Consider the following 20223-nt stretch of genomic DNA (forward strand, 5'->3'; position numbering starts at 1 on the left):
GTGTTTGCCTCTACCATAGTAAGCACGTACTGCTTACCAGAACGAGAACGTGGTAGAGTGATGTAGTCAATCTGCCAAGCTTCACCATACCTGTACTTGGACCATCTGTCACCATACCACAAGGGCTTAATTCTCTTTGCCTGCTTAATAGCAGCACAAATGTCACAGTCATGGATGACTTGTGTGATGGCATCCATGGAAATGTCTATGGATCTGTCACGAGCCCATTGGTATGTTGCATCTCTGCCTTGATGTCCTGACGAATCGTGAGCCCACCGAGCTAAGAATATCTCACCTCGGTGTTTCCAGTCGAGATCAAGTTCAGAGTCCTTGTCTACTTGGGAAACTCTTGCAGCTAGATCTGCCTGATGGTTGTGCTGCTGTTCCTCAGTAGCTTTGCTCTTGGGAATGTGAGCATCAATGTGTCTCACTTTCACTGGAATTCTCTCGATTCGATCAGCAATGTCTTGCCACAGTTCAGCTGCCCAGATGGGTTTTCCTTTCCTCTGCCAGCCATTCTTTTTCCAGTTCTTTAGCCAACCCCATAGAGCATTGGCTACCATCCATGAGTCGGTGTAGAGATAAAGCTTTGGCCATCTCTCACGTTCAGCCACGTCGAGAGCTAGCTGGACAGCTTTTACCTCTGCAAACTGACTGGATTCTCCTTCTCCATCCTTCGCCTCTGCAACTCGGCGTGTTGGACTCCACACGGCAGACTTCCACCTTCGCTTGTTCCCGACGAGACGACAGGAACCGTCTGTGAACAAAGCATATTTCTTTTCATCATCAGAAAGGTCATTGTAAGGAGGAGCTTCCTCAGCACGAGTTACTCTCTCCTCTGGAGGTTTAGCACAGTTGGTATCTTCAGGCCAACTTGAGATCACCTCCACCAGACCAGGTCTTTCAAGATTTCCCATTCGAGCTCTCTGTGTTATCAGGGCCATCCACTTAGACCAGGTGGAATCTGTGGCATGATGTGGTGTGGAACCTTTGCCTTTGAACATCCAATTCAAAACTGGCAATCTGGGAGCTAAGAGAAGTTGTGACTCAGTTCCAATTACTTCAGAAGCTGCTTTCACTCCTTCATAGGCAGCTAGAATCTCTTTCTCTGTTGGAGTGTAATTAGCCTCTGAACCTCTGTAACCTCGACTCCAGAAACCAAGAGGTCGTCCACGTGTCTCACCTGGAGCTTTTTGCCACAAGCACCAGGTTGGACCATTGTCACCTGCAGCCGTGTACAAAATGTTCTTAATGTCTGGACCATCTCGCACAGGTCCCAGACCCACTGCTTGGACTACTTCTTGCTTTATCTGGTCAAAGGCTGCTTGTTGTTCAGGTCCCCAGTGGAAACTGTTCCTCTTTCGAGTCACATCATACAGAGGTTTCACAATCTGACTGTATCCAGGAATGTGTAGTCTCCAAAATCCCACTATCCCCAAGAAACGTAGAGTTTCTTGCTTGTTCGTGGGATTTGCCATGGTAGAGACTCTATTTACCACATCCACTGGAATGTGTCGGCGTCCATCCTGCCACTGCACTCCCAGAAACTGGATCTCTGTGGTAGGACCTTTCACTTTGTCTCTCTTGATGGCAAAACCTGCATTCAGGAGAATGTCCATGATTTTGTTACCTTTCTCGAAGACTTCCTCAGCAGTTTTACCCCAGACGATGATATCATCGATGAACTGGATGTGTTCTGGAGCACCACCTTCCTCCAGAGCATCATGGATTACTGCATGACAGATGCTGGAGCTGTGGATCCAGCCCATTGGCAGTCTGTTGAAAGTGTACTGGATTCCTCTCCAGGTGAAAGCAAACTGAGGCCTGCATTCCTCTGCTATGGGAATAGAGAAGAAGGCATTAGCAATGTCTATGGTAGCATACCATTTGGCCTCTTTGGATTCCAGCTCATACTGGAGTTCCATCATGTCTGGTACTGCTGCACTCATAGGCGGAGTTACTTCATTCAGGGCTCGGTAGTCCACTGTCAGACGCCAGTCTCCATTCGGCTTTCGCACAGGCCACACTGGACTGTTGAAAGGTGAATGAGTTTTGCTGATGACTTTCTGACTCTCCAGCTGACGAATCAGATTCTGAATGGGCAACAAAGAGTCACGGTTGGTTCTGTATTGTCTGTGATGCACAGTCCGAGAAGCAACCGGCAACTTAATGTCCTGAATCTTGTGTTGTCCCACAACTGCAGATTCATCAGAAAGCTCAGGTCTAGCAGACAGCTTCAGTTTTTGTCCATCAATTTCTACAGAAGCTACTCCAAAAGCCCATTTGTAACCTTTAGGGTCTTTGAAACGCCCTTCTCTCAGAAAATCAATTCCCAAAATACAAGGTGCATCAGGTCCGGTCACAACTGTATGCTTTTTCCATTGTTTACCAGTTAAGCTTATATTAACCTCCACTTTACTTAACTCTTGAGATCCACCAGTGACTCCCAGAATAGTTATGGACTCTGATCCCTGATAATTTGATGGCAATATGGTGCACTGAGCTCCTGTGTCAACCAAGGCCCTGTACTTCTGAAAGTGTGAAGTGCCAGGCCACTGGATGTACACATCCCAATAGATTCTGTTATCTGTATTACCCCTCTCCTCCCCCTGGCGGGAGGCAGGGCACCCCTAGTTATGGGGAACATGTCCACAGGTGCAACGAGCACACTGTGCAGTGTTAGAACTGGAGCCACTGTTGGAGCTACTAGAGTTGTCCTGGGGAACTGTAGAAGTAACAGCTACCCTTCTGGTATTGCTACCTCGGGTTCTGCCACTTTGCAGTTCTCTCAGTCTCCTGAAAAGATTAGAAGTTGGTTGACCATCCCACCTGTTCATGTTCTCACCAAACTGATCACGCAGGGTAATCCAAATAGTCCTACGTGACTGCCTTGGTGGTCTGTTTTGGTTTGATCTGTTTTGGAATGACCTCCTTGGAGGATGTCTATTCCTCACAGATGAAACCTGTACCCACCTGGAGGAAGAATTGGAATCATCTCTTTGTGCCAATTGGGAGATGGTGTTTTTAAATTCATCCTTCAGCTCTTTCATGCAATTCTCCAGTTTTCCAGACAGAGTTTCAATGGCTGAAACCAAAGAAACACGTGTCATGCTATCATCCAATTGTCTCAATTGATCAGTGAATTGGCCAACCGTAAGAGGAGCTCCACCATAATTTCTTGCTACAATTCTGCTTGCCAGAATGTTTGCATAATTAGAAGGAGCAAGCTTGATGAGCTTTTTAGTAAGACCATTTCCTACAGGAACATCATCAGGATTCAGAGATTCATGTTCACCATAGAGTACCTCTCTAACAGCAAATTCTCTCAGACGCTTGATTCCCTCATCTATGGTAGTCCAGGGCTTAGGATTCCATGGAAGATCATCTCGGGAAGGGTATCTCATGAGAACCGCCATTAGAAGGCGTATCCACAGATTAACCTTACCGAGAGCCTTGCCTAGATGTCTATCTATTCCATTATCCTTTGAGAGAGTTCCTAGCTGGGCTGCTGACTTGTCTCCAACCATTAGAGCTGGAGCACCTGTATCATAGCATCTACCAAGCCAAGCGAGAACTGGCTCCTTATCTGCTCTGAGATAGTCTTTTCTCACATTTCTAAGCTCCTCACGTGGTGAAGAGCAGTCGGTTATGTCATCTTGTTCTTGCTCCTCTGCCTCCTGTTCCTCAACTTGTGGTCCAAACAACCTCTCAAGGATCCCTTTAAGCTGAGAGGCACCACCACTAGCTGCTGTCCTACCAAGAGATGCATCTCGATCCTCTGATGATCTCAATAACTCAGCTATATTTTTAAGACAGATTTTCTCTTCCTCCCCAGCAGAAGAACCCTGCTGTGCATCCCCGTCAGCTCCTGAATCAGCTTTAGTCTTACCCTTCCTTGTTGTTAAAACTGCTACTTGCTTTACTGGAGCTGTGTTTGGGTTTCCAGCTGCCTTATTATCAGAAGCTGATAAGCTTTGAGACAGATTAGCTGCTTCGGAGGACGCTTCCGCTCCTGCCATGGAAGAAGGAGGAAATGACTTTGCCTTGTTAATGGTGGCTGCCTGGGACACAGGAGCCGCCATGTTTGGGGCTACTGTAGCCCCTGGCTGCTTGCCAGAATCATCACCATTGCTATTCAGAGCTGCTTTGCCGATTGACTTTTTAGCTTTATCTTTAACTGACACAGATTCTCCATTATCATCCTCACTGGATGTTCCTGAAACAGAGCTAGGGTGGCGTTTTCGTCTCTTAACCCTCCGTTTTATAACAAAACATGCCTTGGACACTTTTTTCTCCCGGTACAGTGCTACCAACAAATACACATTAATTATCATCATCAGCAGGACTACACACATCAAGAAAATCAGCTTTGGATCCCAGCCATCACTTAAAATTACCCTTTCACCGAGCGGAATCTTAAACTCTTTTATCTCAATAGGGAGTGTGCTAGATGTAACATTCCTGTACTTTTTAACATAAAAGAATTCCAGGCACTGATCATACAGAAGCCGAATCTTGTACTTAAACCACAAATATAATTTTTGCATTATATATTTACCTATCTTATCGATAATCATACCCAGGCAATACTTGTAGATCAATACACCAAAGACCGAGAAGAACAGACGCTCAAAAAGCCAAAACACCTTCATGTTTGCTCGTTCGACTTAAGCAAGCAATAAATCAAACTAATTTGTCAGCAAGCCCCACGTTGGGCGCCAATAAATGTGGTAGGTTGAGAGAGGGCTTAGCTCTCCCTCCTCCACAGAGTAAGAAACCACAGCTAACTCAGTCGAAGAGCAAAAGCTATATATTTACAAGCATATATGGAAAGCAGGTTATATATAACACAATATATACAGGTATTTACAATATATACACAGAAATACACAGCAAAGACAAATAACACAACAAAAATCCCTCCCTCAGGGAGGGATCCCCTCTTTGGAACCCCCTCTCTCCCCCCCTTACCTCCCTTTTTCCCCAAAAAGGGGTTAGAGAGAGAGAAAGGCAAGTTACTAAGGAAAAGAGTTGTTAGCAAGCTTCAAAAGCCCATGCAGGATTAGTGTTTGCTTATCTGAAGGCCAAGTCCAGCAGTTCGCAGAAGAAGCAGGCAGGGAGAACAGGCTGAAACACCCAACTCCCCCAACTCCCAAACCGAACTGAACTGAGGAAAAAATTTTCCAACCGCTTCACAATCTAAAGCTGAATTTTTGTTTATCAACCAATGAAATTCGTTTAGAATATCAGAATGTTTTGGTTCTAGTACCAAAAACATTAGCCAGTGTGTTCCAGCAGTGTTTGTTCTTAAAGGCACAGCCTCAAACGACCACAACCCCTTTGTTTTTAAGGGTTGTTTTGCAAGGTTCCTTCTCAGTTAATTCCTTAAGTAACCTGATGTCTGCCCTCCAGAAGTCCGGAGTGGAGTTTTTGTTGATGCGCCTCTTAGCTTGACTGCATATTGAAAACTCAGCTCACTTGCTTCATCTTTCTGCTGTGCTTTTCTGCAAAAACGCTAAGGTAACTGTGCACTTGAATCATATTTATCAGATTTTGCTCAGTAAATCGCTCTTTTTTTGTCTCAGCCTGGAGATTTTTTGTGTGCTGTTTCTCCCTCATTTCTGCACTGGGGAGGCAGACATGTTAACCTGCTATTTCGGTTACCATTACAAGTCCTTAGCATAATAATTACTGACTAACTTTTTTCTAACTTTCCAAAATAATCTCTGCAGAACTGCTATGCAATAACATCAGTTTTCATTTACCTGAATAATATCCTAAGATGAATATTAACTTTAAAACTTGGAGGTAAAGTCACTGAATTTTTAGTTCTGGAGATATAAAAATATTTCAATGGGCTTCTTCCTACCTGGAAATTTACTTTCTAATGTTTTACATATAAACTGTTTGTTGGCAAAGTAGAAATTGCTTTATATAATCTCTCATAACATGATAGAAGTTTTATGTTTGGGGATTTAATTTTGTTTCTATACCGAAATTGCTGCTTTACATATAGAATGAATGTTGGTTCATATGACAGTTTTTGAGTCTAGCACAATTAACAATGTATTGTTGCTACATAAATTTAAACAACTGTGTTGTCTGTGATTTCATTTGTTAGTTAAATTGTGCTACAGAACATGTTTGGGCACTGAAGCTCCATTGCTTACACTGCTAAGCTCTTAAAACTCTGTTTGCCATTGCTTTGGCCCATACCAACTAGCATTGTACTGAACTAAGCCTAGCTATAAGTCTAAAATGAAACATCACTCTTAATCTGCCAGCTTGGTCTGCTACTGGATCACATCCTGAGATAAGCTAGCTGGCCAATACCAGGGAGGACTGGGGTGCCTGCATAGTACAGTTACAAGAAACTAGGGATTGTCAAAGCAGAAAATAGTGTCTTTGTAAAGTCAGTCATTTCCACCATCAGACAAGCCCCAAATAATTAAATACTAATTTTAGTTATGGAGCTGGAAGCCTAGAGAATCTATGTTCTTTTCTGAATCAAGTCCTAAATTACTTAACTTTTAGCACTGCTTCTTCCATTTTTATTTCTTTTTCATCAGTAAATGAAAGACTGTTGGTCCCTCATTGTGTGTAAGAAACTGTTAAATGTGAAGAACTCAGGAAAGTTTCCTGGGATTATCTGTGATTTTAGATGCATCAATTTTTGAAAATTATCACATTTAACTTTGGAAAGTCAGCTACAGAATGTCTGAAACTTGGATTTAGTAAAGAATGAAATGGTTACAAAATTTTATACATACAAAATTACACAACATCTTCACACATCATGAAGTAGAAAATTAATTACGGAAATGCATTATCTAAAATCTCATTTTATTATGCATTTATTTGCATTCTTCTGTTTCTAAGCATAAAATATAGAATGTATTCTTCTCAGGTTCCTGAAAGATGTCTAATAGCAGAATTAGGTGGAAATGTTTCTTTTCCTCCATTTCATGGTCTAGTGGATATGATTGCAATCTATTTGATGCTTAGTCTTAATTATGCTTAAAAACATTTTTGAGAAAGTGAATCATTATGTTCTTTTTTATTATTTTATCATAATCATTTGCAGTTTATTTTACCTGTATTTTTTCAGAAAATAATGCTCATATCCTCCTCCCCTCCGAGTTGAATGGAACCTATACACACCCAGCTGCATATTGAGGTTTATCTCAGAGGGAAAAAGAAACAGGAATTTGTGCTCTCCGGTTAGACTAGATTGACAAAAGAGATGCAACAGTAATTCAAAGTAATACCTTAGAATGATTGAGAAAACATACATGAATGCTTTCTTCATGACTTGTTCCTTCTGAAGACAAAGAGGAAGCAAAACCCCAAAAGTAGAACTAAAAGTGAAAACATGGTTAATTTGCAGATAAGGCAAAGGAAACAACTTATTACACATTTTCAGCAGTACTTATTTTTATCTGAATGATTCTAAGCATCAGTTTTCTTACAAACATAGCTTTGTGAGTAAGGGAATAATTATTGCTATAGAGAAACAGTGCTGAAGGACATGGTTTAGTGGTGACTTGGCACAGCTAGGTTAACAGTTGAGCAGGATTGCATGTCTAGGAAGAGCCTGGATGGGGCACTTGGTGCCATGGTTTAGTTGATTAGATAGTGCTGGGTGATAGGTTGAGCTTGATGATCTGAAAGGTCTTTTCCAACCTGGTTAATTCTATTCTATTCTATTCTATTCTATTCTATTCTATTCTATTCTATTCTATTCTATTCTATTCTATTCTATTCTATTCTATTCTATTCTATTCTATAAACCAAAATGATCCCATGATTATTATGATACTTGACTATATTTGATAGTGTATCATATACAGTATACATAATGTGTATATACAGAATATGTATAATATATGCAAATTATATATATATAAACTACAACTGTGCACTTACGTAGGTTACCCAAGGATGCTACGGAATCTCCACCCTTTGAGATTTTCAAAATCTATCTCTCCTGATCAGCTGGCTCTTAGTGGGCAGGGGGATTGGATCAACTGACCTTCAGAGGTCTGTTCCAAACTCAAACATTCTGTGATTTCCATAAACCCTGAGCAAGGTATCATTACCTGCTTTTTCTGCAGCATAAATATATCTGTTTTCCTGATGGATTCACATGAAAACAAAAGGTGTAACTGATACGCTACCACCTTATTCCTGGCCTTCTCTTTTAGAATGGAACCATTTGCTCTCATATGGAAATGTAGTTCATCCTGTAGTGTAGCTTTTGACATCAATTTTTTTAATGTTAAAAGGAGTTCCTTTTTGTAAGAATAGACCATGGTTTTAACCCTTGCAATGCTATTCCTTCTGGTTCACAAACACATACAAATGTTTACATTCATATTTGATTTGTACCAGCCTTAATATCTCTGTTACAAATATCTACTTTCCCAGGGAAAGAACAATTATATGGAGTACAAGCAGCCTTGTACCTTAAGTTGTATTTAAAGCATGCATTTTAAATTGTTTGAAACTTTCATATCAGAGGGGCTAGAGCATCTCACAGACAAAGGTATCAAATATGGATGGAAAATATCCCAAAAGCAATTAAATGTTCTTAGACAATTTTGTCCATTTAAATTTTTTTGTTTAGCAGATATTGAATCTACTGAGGAATTCACTATATCTGAAATGTGATTAGAATAGTAATAGAATGAGCAGCAAAAGTTCTGTCATTGTGCCCCTCTACTCTGCATTGGTTAGGCCGCACCTTGAGTACTGTGTCCAGTTTTGGGCCCCTCAGTTTAAGGAGGACATCGAGACACTTGAACATGTCCAGAGAAGGGCAACGAGGCCTCGAGCACAAGCCCTATGAGGAGAGGCTGAGGGACCTGGGATTGTTTAGCCTGGAGAAGAGGAGGTTCAGGGGAGACATTATTGCTCTCTACAACTACCTGAAGGATGGTTGTAGCCAGGAGGGAGTTGGTCTCTTCTCCAAGGCGACCAGCACCAGAACAAGAGGACACAGTCTCAAGCTGCACCAGGGGAAGTTTAGGCTTGAGGTGAGGAGAAAGTTCTTCACTGAGAGAGTCATTAGTCATTGGAATGGGCTGCCCAGGGAGGTGGTGGAGTCATCATCCCTGGATGTGTTCATGAGGGGATTGGACGTGGTACTCAGTGCCATGGTTTAGTCATGAGAGCTGTGGTGACAGGTTGGATTTGATGATCTTTGAGGTCTCATCCAACCTTGGTGATACTGTGATACTTGCTTTAGTATTACCCCTTATAAGAAAATTACCTCTGGGAAATGGTTAAAATACTGGATAATAAGCTAACATCTCTTTCCACAATAATTTCCTGGGTTTGTAGTCATGTACTGGTGCATATGAACACAGAATTCAGTGGTTCCAAAAGCTGACAGCTACACTATTCAAATGTTACAATCATCTGGTGTTTTTGATTCAACACGGCTTATGTTTCTCAGTTCAAACAATGTAATGATATGTGTTCATGATGTTCTGCCATAAGTTCTTCCACTTTTCATTTTCTGGTGTGTCTGTGGAAGGTAAAAAGAGCCTCCCACTGCAAGTGATCCTGATAGCAGGGTTCTCTAGAAGGTGATAAAGATCAGTTTCTTTCTGTCTCTGGCACCCCTAGGGCTTGAAGAAACTGGCACTTCGTTTATTTACATAATTGACCACAACCAGACCAACAGGGGTATAAGTAGAGTTCTGCTATGGAGAGGAGAACTCTTGCTCTTCCTCCATAGAAGCAGCCTTCACAGCTCTGAATGTCTGCCTTTTAGAATGGACCCTGAGGTACACTTTTGTTCATCTATCCAAATAGTTTAATAGTTTAATTAGTTGTACATAAGTATTTTCCCAGCTAACATTAGAACATTTAATTTTATTGTGTTGGAAGGAGACTAGATTTAATTGTAATAAATCAGTGGCCTTTCACTGCCTGTTTTGTGTGTCTCTTTCACAATACTGTCTACATGCAGAGTCTTCAGATTTCAATTTCTTAATTTCCTATTGCTGTGGTTGAAACATTAAACTGCCTTTCTTGATGCATATAAAATATTTATCTGTCAGCCCATCTGCTGAGTTTTGTGCTTGAGCTTTGAGAAGATTCTTTAAAGTGTATTGGCTCTGAGTTGTTGTTTAATATTGACATGACCACATTGTTGTACTGATAAAAATATTTACAATAGAAGCCTGTAGAGACAAAAATTTAATGACTAAGTAGCCCAGTCTTCCTAAGATACCATTAAAGGTAAAGACAGATTCAAATTTTTATTCTGAATTTGCATTGGAAGAACAGATATTTTTCCTTGGCTTCTTTGTACAGGAAGAAACTCAGCTTGTTTTTCCAAGGCTCCCTTGTTACTTCTGTCTACAAGATTTTCTACCTTACCTCATTAAACCAGAATACTTTAACATAGAATCATAGAATTGTTTAGGCTGGAACTTCAGATCACCAAGTAAAACCATTAACCTAGCACTACCAAGCCCACTGCTAAAACATTCCCCCAAGAACCCCATCTACATATCCTTTAAATATCTTCAGGAATGGTGATTCAACCACTTCCCTGAGCAGCCTGTTCCAGGGTATGGCAACTCTTTCAGTTAAGAAATTTTTCTTACTGTGCAACCTAAACCTCCCCTGATACCACCTGAGGCCATTTCCTCTTGTCCTCTCACTATGGAAAGGAGAGAAAGCTCCTATACTACATTTTTTTTCAGAGAAATCCTCCACCTCGTGTCTCCTTGAAAAGCAAAGTTGTATTTCCCCAGTGAGGCAGTTTTAGGTTGTACCTTTAAAAAATTTCCACAGATCTTGAACAGAAAGTGGTAAAATGTTAATAGATCACTATTGGGTGTAAAAAGGAAAATAATAGTTCTAAACAATCCCATTGGAGAGTTATCTACCATAAGAATTAGTTTGGTAAATAATTTCTCTCTCTTTTTGCTTCTTTGGCTCTGACTGGTGCTTCTCCTGTCTTTACTGACCTTGGCTGCATTTCTTTTATCATGACTGGTATTAATAATAACTTCTCTCTGTTTTCTTTTCTCTTGTCCCTTTGTGTAGAGGGGGGTAGTCAAGGAGGCAGGGAAGAGGAAGCTGTTGCAGCTCCCCTGGTCTTTGGCCAGGGGGGTTCCTGTGCTGTTTATAAACTGTAAATACCTCTAAATATTGTAAATATTGTATATTTGTACATAGTTGTTGTATTTCATTGTAGAGTGCACTTTTGCTTGTAAATATAGCTTAATTTGCTTCAAACTGAGCTGATCTGGCAGGTTTAATATTGGGAGGGAAATTTCAACCCATCACACCCAGTTAGCTGGAATATTTGGCATACTAAACTGGTATGGAAACACAAGTACACAAACTGAAAACAGGCAGCTGAATAATCCATGTTCCCTGATATGAACTGTTTGCTAGGACTGCTGCAGAAGTCACACTTCTGACAGTATAGCAGGAATTGTTCTGAAAATAATTGTACTAACTGAAGACTGGTTTTTTTGCTAAACACATTGGGCTGGGTTTTGGTTGCTATTTCAGACACATTGTTGTCTGCTGTGATTCTTCTCCCTCAGCCTTTCCTTGTAGGGCTTGTGCTCGAGGCCTCTCACCAGCCTCATTGCCCTTCTCTGGACATGTTCAGGTGTCTCAATATCCTTCTTAAATTGAGGGGCCCAGAACTGAACATTGTATTTAATCTATTTTCCTCTCAAGACAAAATTCAACTAAGGATCCAATTTATGTTCTTAACAGCTATCAGTCACACTACTTCTGTATTTCCTTTTCCTTTTTAGTGTGAATAAAAACATGCTTGAGGACAACTAATGCGCAAGTCTTGATTATTCTGAAAAGAATTTCAAACTAGTAACTGCTGGTTTCTGAAAACAAGTTTTGCTAAGATTTTGTTTATTTAAAAAAAAAATATTCTTGGCATATAAAAATGTATTTTTATGTTTATTATACTTTTTTCTTTTTTAAGAATAAACATACACATCTTTGTAAATCAGACTTTCTATTTATTCATTTAACAAATTTTAAGTTTCATGAGGGAAATTGTGTGATATTATTTTCAAAGAGCAAATCATCAAGCAACTATTCTGAAGGTACAAGAGTGAATGGTAACTGAATCAACAATCTCCATAATTCACAATTCTCTCTTTATCCAGGAACATATAATGATAATATGCAGTAGGCAGGTAGATTACAGAAAATTGTCTGTTTAAATCTTCATACATATTTAAAAGATGCAGACTATTTTGCTGATAAATCAATCTCTACACCTCTTAAGTCTTTTTTTGCATCCTATTATTATGATCCTGCTGTTTCTCGTCTTGTTGTTAACCTTGTTCTTCCCAATTCTCTTAATAACAAAGAAGGCTAGGAATGTTTTTATTTCATATGCAGCTCATGCCATATACATGAGGGCAGCTGTAATTAGCTTGAGAAGATCAGATTATCAAGTACTCACTTCACTTTGGTAGATATTGAGAAAGACTTCAGCACCACTTCTCAGCTGAAGTTCATAATCTTGCAGGGTATTATTTAAACCCTACTCTCGTTAGCAGAGGTATTAGTGTATTAAAACCTCTTTCCCGAGGAAAATAACACTTATTATACCCTGGTTATTTAAATATATTCATAAATAAACTGTTATTATTAATGTTACAATGCCCTAGGTTTTTTGAGAGTATAAACATATGTAACAGAATTATGTACCTAATCCTAGATTAAGATACACCAATATTGTCCCCTTTTCTCTCCAAGGTATTCCAGATAGCTTTTATGGACAACAACTGATTATTATTTTTAAAATAACTAATTTCCAGAAGGCATATATTCAAAAGATTTTGGTATCATTTCATAAATACCGGTTTTCAACTCTGTTAAGTCCTGTCCATAGCAAGAGGCAGATGTTTTCCCAAACCATTTCCACAGAGAATAGTTTTGTCATGCATAAACAGTGAGTGAACTACCAGATACAAATTCTGGTAATTTAAAATTTTTATTTTTTTCCTGGAAGTGGTATGCACAGAGTAAAAAAATAACCATTGCATAATCTTAATTGAGGAGTATCTTGTTCACACAATATCTGTAATATATTGCATATGGACCTGCATTTATTAGAGGGAAAAAAAAAAAAAAAAGAACAAAAAAAGCTAAGCAAAAGAACTCCAACCTGACTACAGCTAATAAAAAAGTCTACAGTAAACAAAACAGTTCACAGAAGAGGTGCAAAGTTTGTACAGCATAAAAAGCAGAATTCTCAATTGTTGGCTCTATACTTTTTCAAAATGCCCAAGGATCAGTTTTGAATCATTATTCTTAACATTCATTCTCTTGGGATATAAGCAGCTACAAGATGGATTTTAAATGTCTTTGCTTCATTAACTGCTATTGGTTTCCTAGAGTTATTGATCCTAATGAGGTTCTATAATACTTGCAGGGAGTATTATGTGCTAGGACTGTGAAAAATTAATAGATTTTTCTGAATGACCAGAGAAAGCAGTGTATACTTTATGTAAGACATCCCCTGAAAGCCTCTGACAGGGGAAAAAGAAATTGCTTAGAAAATATTTTTTCCCCTCAGTAATTAATATAATTATATAACTCCTGAATTAATGTGACCAAATGTTTATTATAAACAAATGAAACTGTAGGGGAAAAAAATGTTGTATCTTTTCAGGCAAGTGCTGAACAGATTTAAGAGAAACTAAGCAATGCCTTTATTCTTTATAAAGTTGTAATTAGTTTATAAATGTGTAATTACTTTGTCACTGAATCACTGCAATTGTTAAAGATCTGTTAGAATATGTATGTATTCTCACAGCTGCTATAATATAGCTGTTTTATTCTTCTTGTTGCACTATTTCCTTTTGTTGTTATATAGGTGTTCAAATCACCTCAAGCACTGTTTCCAGGACAAGATGTAAGCATTATACAGCCAAATTACATAGTCTTTTCTAAAGCATCTTAATTGGTCATTTTCTACTGGCATGTGTGTAATTAAGGCATACAATAGGTTAGAATGACAAAACGATATTTTAACACATTCAACCAAATTCTGTCTAGTTTCTCTCCTTCAGTTACAAGATGTTTACATTCTTTTCCGAGTCAAAGACCAAACATAGCTTTCCCTAATTTGAACAAAGGCAGATCTTCCTATAACCTTCCAAAGTTATCCAAAACCAACCTCTTCCTACAAACAGCTTTGTCAAACAATATTTTTACATGCAAATGCTTTTAATGTGTGAAGATAATTTAAACATCTGAATAATTAATCAAACACCTAATCAGCATTCTAATCAACTGTCAAGTACCTGACATGACTAATTGGGTTAATTGTCAGCTGCACATAAGGAAAATTAAATGATTAATGGAAAAAAAAACAACAACCACCAAAACAAAACATCAAAAAAACTACACCCTTGTCTGCAGTGTTTTTAAAACGCAGACTAACTTCAAAAGTAAGTGAAAAGGATTCACTGAGATGTTGTTTGTGATCATTGCACGTAAGTGTCTGATAGTAATTTAGTATGAAATTGTAGAAATGTCTCAAAAGAAGTATAAATTTTGACACAGTTAAGGTGATTATGAAAAAAATTTACATTTTATCTAATTCCAATAGTAAAATGTATTTTAGTGTGATAGTTTTTAAATAGTTTCTGGTTTCATTTTGCATGTAAAATGGGATTCTGCCCAGTCAGGCAGTACCTTTTTGTTTGGTTTTGTGTTTGTTTTTTGTCTTTTATGTAATCTGGGTTTTTTTGTTGTTGGGGTTTTTTTTTTGTTTGCTTTTTTTTGTGGATGACACCAAGCTGGGGGCAGGTGTGGATCTGCTGGAGAGTAAAGAGGCTTTGCAGAGGGACCTCAAAAGGCTGGACAGATGGGCAGACTCCGACAGCATGAGATTTAACATATCCAAGTGCTGGGTTCTGCACATTGGCCACAGCAACCCCATGCAGTGCTACAGGCTGGGGTCTGAGTGGCTGGAGAGCAGCCAGGCAGAGAGGGTCCTGGGGGTACTGGTCGATAGTAGGCTGAACATGAGCCTGCAGTGTGCCCAGGCAGCCAAGAGGGCCAACGGCATCCTGGCCTGCATCAGGAACAGTGTGGCCAGCAGGAGCAGGGAGGTCATTCTGCCCCTGGTTAGGGCACACCTTGAGTACTGTGTCCAGTTCTGGGCCCCCCAGTTTAGGAAAGATGTTGACTTGCTGGAACATGTCCAGAGAAGAGCAACAAAGTTGGTGAGGGTTTGGAACACAAGCCCTATGAGGAGAGGCTGAGGGAGCTGGGCTTGATTAGCCTGGAGAAGAGGAGACTCAGGGGTGACCTTATTGCTCTCTACAACTACTTTAAGGGAGGTTGTAGACAGACAGAGGTTGGTCTCTTCTCCCAGGCAACCAGCACTAGAACAAGAGGACACAGTCTCAGGCTGTTCAGGGGAGGTTTAGGTTGGATGTTAGGAAGAAGTTCTATACAGAGAGAGTGATTGCCCATTGGAATGGGCTGCCTGGGGACGTGGTGGAGTCACTGTTATTGGAGGTGTTCAGGAGACTTGATAGGGTGCTTGTTTGCCTAGTTTAGTTGATTGGGTGGGTTGGGTGATAGGTTGGACGTGATGATCTTGAATGTCTCTTCCAACCTGGTCTATTCTATTCTATTCTGTTCTATCCCTTCAATAGAGTAGTACATTTTCCTTACCTCAATTAGCAACTCTTCCCTCCAGACCCTTTCTGCTCCCCCACCCGCACCCCCTGCAGTGATCAGTGAGGAGCAGGGAAGGAAGAGGGGTAGGCTTATAAGAGCAGGTTGCATTAAACCAGGACATTCTCAGAGGATATTTTTGAGACAGCAGTGACTGGTCGAAACTGCAGTGTTTTCTCATTTAGAGTGCCCTCGTCTATTTTACTTGTCAGTCTTGTTATTCAGGAAAAAATAGTGACTTCCAGGGTGGTTTTGTGGATGGGATAGTGGCACACAATGAAAGGATAAATTCTGTGAAGATACAAGGAAGGCATGTGCATAAGCAACTTTAATGTTTTGACCTATTGAGACCATGAGACAACCATGAAGCAAAACCATTTTGAATTCATGCCTAGACATTTGCAATGTTCTCTGTTCTCTGAATGGAAGAGCAAAATGTCCTTGGGCAAATGAATTATTGTTAAAAATAGCCACCTACAGTGAGACATAAGTGTCATTTGGACACCTGCTTTAAATGAATGAGCTTCAATTTCAAGTGCCCTAATCACTAGACTAGAATTAAGGTCCCTTTTGCTTTGATTTATTGCAGACTCCTACTTGCATGTTCACAATGGCTCAGCTTCAAATGAAAAGGTGATGGCCAATGACAATCAGAATATATCACTCCATGGTGATTAGATCACCTTGATCAAATGAGAGAGAAACAAATTCCATATTTTGGAGGCAGAGGGAGAACTATATTGCCAGTCTGTGTAGGACAGTTTGATGAATATCAGTGTTTACAGAATTATGCCGTGCTGGAAAACTGGAGGACTGAGATGTAGGTAAAATGGCCTTAATAAAGATACTCCAGGAATGCTTACATGGTTTAAAGTATTTCTTTAACTGAATGTTTAAATTAACTAAATGTTGTTCTTTTCATTTAAAGGTAATATCAGTACAGATAACTCTACTCATAGTGTGTATTTTTTTAGCTGCAAGTGCTTATTGTATTGTCAGTTCTACAAGAAGAATGATTTTTTTAGGAAAAGAAAATATCACCAAGAAGACTATCACTATGAAAAACTTGTTAGGTACATTAGAAAGTAATTCAGTGTGTTTCAGACTCTTGTTTACAGATTAAAATATCTTAGATCATCCAGTGTTTGAAAAGGAATCTTGTTCTAATTCATATAAAATAGCTTTTTTATATGTAGTTATAATTGCAGAAAAATCATACTATATAAAAATTCAAAAGAGCAGTTTTAAAAGTCAAGACAGTAGGAATTCAAAGTCCTTCATGTACTTCTTTTCTTTATAAAAGAAATCAGTTGTACTAGTTCTGTGAAGTAGTAAACAACTTTAACTGTGGGGGAAACAAACAAACAAAAATAACCCCACCCCCCAAAAAAATGAAACAAACCCCCCGACAAGTCTTCCAATAGAAACTTATCTCAAAGCATGATTAAACTCACACCCACCCCATCCCCATAGGTCTGCATTTTCACTTTGGTGTAATATGTTTGGATGCTTAACGTAGAATTCTAGTGTTAGCAGGTCTCCTATACAGTTAAAAGGGAAAGACAGATATATCAGACTAATACTTACGAAACAAAACTGAGTCATCTGCTATAACAATGACACACAACAGCTTTTCTTGTAATATTGAATGTTCATGCATATGTGTTTATCTACATGTGAATGTCTGTGTGTAGTAGTTTTAGGCTGTGCCTGGAAAATTTCCCACAGATATTGAATAAAAAGTAGTAGAATGTAAATAAATCATCATTGGATGTAAAAAGGAAAATAATGATAAATTCTGAATGATTCCATTGGACACATATCTACCATAAAAGTTAGTTTGGTAAACTAACATTCTCTCTGTTCAGCTTCCTTGCTCTGGCAGATGCTAACTTGTGCTTCTGCTGGCTTTTTTGACCTTGAATGTGTTCTAGTTGTGGTTAAGTAACTAACAGCAACTCTGCTCTTTCTTTTGTCCCACCTACAGGGGGGAGAGAGTGAAGCAGGGAGTGGGGAAATTATTAGTAGCCCCCTGTTTTGTCCAGGGGGGTTCTTGTGTTGTTTATAAATTGTACATATATGTAAATATTGTGTATTTTATATATATTCATGGTATTTCATATTTTAAATTGCAGTTTTGCTTGTAAACGCAGCTACATTCACTTCCATCTGAGCCAGTCTGGCGATTCTGTGTTGTGGGGTAATTTCAACCCACCACACAGTGTCATCAAAATACTTTAAACTGCGTATGTTTATGATGGAAAGTTGCATTTAATTTTTGAAGAAGCAGCCATACCACAATAACAACTTACTCCATAGTAGTACATGTACATACATTTTAAAAATAGCTGAACTTTTAAGACTGTGTGGGTCAATACATAAGGACTAGATACTCATCTGATGTAAGTCAACAAAGCACTATTGATTTTCTGCATCACATATATTTCTAAAATGGGTTAGAGAATGAATTATTGACTGTGTTCTCATTCAAATTCACAGTCCCAATCAGAGAACCATCTCAGCTGAGAGATAGAAAAAAAAGCCCAGACAGCAACAACACAACACAACAACCTAAACAACAACTAAATTAACAAAACAAAAAATAAACAAAATGCACCAAAAAAAAACCCCAAACCCAGCACAGATGCCAAAATATTTAAAGCATTTCAGAACAATCTCACCTTCAAGCATTTTTGTTGGCTAGAAATGCACATGAATATTGTTATGATCATTAAAAGGCTATTAATATTCAATAGGCAGAACTATTAATAAAAATATTAATAACTTTATTAATCATAAAAATTCCACAAAAATATTAATAAAACCTATTTACTGGTTTGAAATATTCGGTTGTGGAACAGATATCTCACCAGCAGGAATAAGTAACAATTTAAACAATATGTACAAAAGTCCAGAAACAACAAACAGCACTTTATACTGTAAAGAAAAAAAAGGAAAAAACAGGAGATTGCCCATAAGGGGGCGAGGGCAACTCCAGTATTCCCTAGGGCAACAAACCTTTAATAGATGCTTATAAAAAAAAAACAGATTTTGTAATTACTCACTAGTCCTGATACCTCATGGCACATGTGGGAATTTAAGCAAAACCAAAATGGCATCGACCACATGAAAGCTGCAGGAGCACAGTTTCACTTTCTGTTGGTGTCTGCAGCTTGTTGCTGACACACAGGATTTACCCCCGAAAGCTTTGTAGCTGAAAGCCTTATAGAAAGAGGTTCTGCTGCAATTCTTCGTAGTGGTGCTTGTTCCTTCCAATAAAATGAAACTGTCCTGGGGACTCAGCTCCTCCAGTCAGGGGTTCACCTCTCATCTCAGCAAGGCACGTCTGTCTGTTCCTGGGCTTTACAACGCTAATACAGCAAGAGGTCTTTGCAGTCCTTTCTGGTTAAACTGAAACACAGCTCGGCGTCCAAGTGAGGCTTGTGCTTTCTCCCAGAGCTCAGATAATTGGAAGGCAAGGTTCTGGCTCTTTGGGCTGGTATTTATAGATTTTCTAAGACAATAATGGCCAGTGACAACACAGATTGAGAGATAAACCCGTGACACTGTAACCTAAAGAAAGGGTTTTCTCCAAATGTGGACAAAGGTACACACATCTGGTCCACTTGGGCTCCAGGACATGTTCAGACAAGCCTGGGCAACATGGCCATTTTCCTATAAAACCAGACCTGCTGGCTTCTGCCCCATTGTCTGGTTCAGAGCATTTTTGAGGCTTTTTGTCCCTTCAGGACAAATATGCAGTGAGACTGAAAAAGAGCAAAATGCTAAGTAAGCATCCTTCTACCAGAAAGAAAAAAGATGGCTGGGAACAAAGAAGGTTAATTTCAAATTCAAAATCATAGAAAACTATAGACTGGAAGAGACCTTTTAAAGTTACCTACTCAAAGAAGGTCTAATTAAATAAGACTGCCCATGGCTTCATCCCTTTGAGTTTTTAATATCTTGAAGAACAAAGATTCATAAACCCTTTGAGCAACTGTCCCAGTGTTTGATACCTTCAGGGTAAAATGGTTTTCTTTGTGTACAGTCTCAATTTTCCATGTTCCACATTATGATGTCTGTCACCTTCTCTGTCCCCCTTGTTTAGCTGTAGACAGTAATAATGTCTGCTCTTTACTGTCTTTTTTTCTTTCCTTTCCTTTTTTTTTTTTTTTGAGGATAAACAGTTCCATGCATTGATCTTGTACAAGTTCTGTTATTGTACATAATATTTTTGAGGTTCCTAACCATCCTGGTGGTCCTTCTTCCACTGGACTTCCAGTATTTTTATGCCTGTCTTGTGCTATGGAGCCCAGAACAGATATGGTCTCACAAGTTATGAAGACAACAGAATAGTCACCTCATTTGACTGTTCTTGTCATGCCTGAGCTGTGTTAGGTGTTCCCTGTTGCCTCATCTTCATCTTTTGCCAAATTTGCTTGACATTCTACACACTGAAATAGACTGTACATGCACCAAGGAGGCTGTCTTAGAAGACCAGCCCAACTTTATTAGGACCAT

This window comes from Dryobates pubescens, chromosome 7, assembly GCF_014839835.1.
Source record: "Dryobates pubescens isolate bDryPub1 chromosome 7, bDryPub1.pri, whole genome shotgun sequence".
In the NCBI taxonomy this organism is placed as follows: domain Eukaryota; kingdom Metazoa; phylum Chordata; class Aves; order Piciformes; family Picidae; genus Dryobates; species Dryobates pubescens.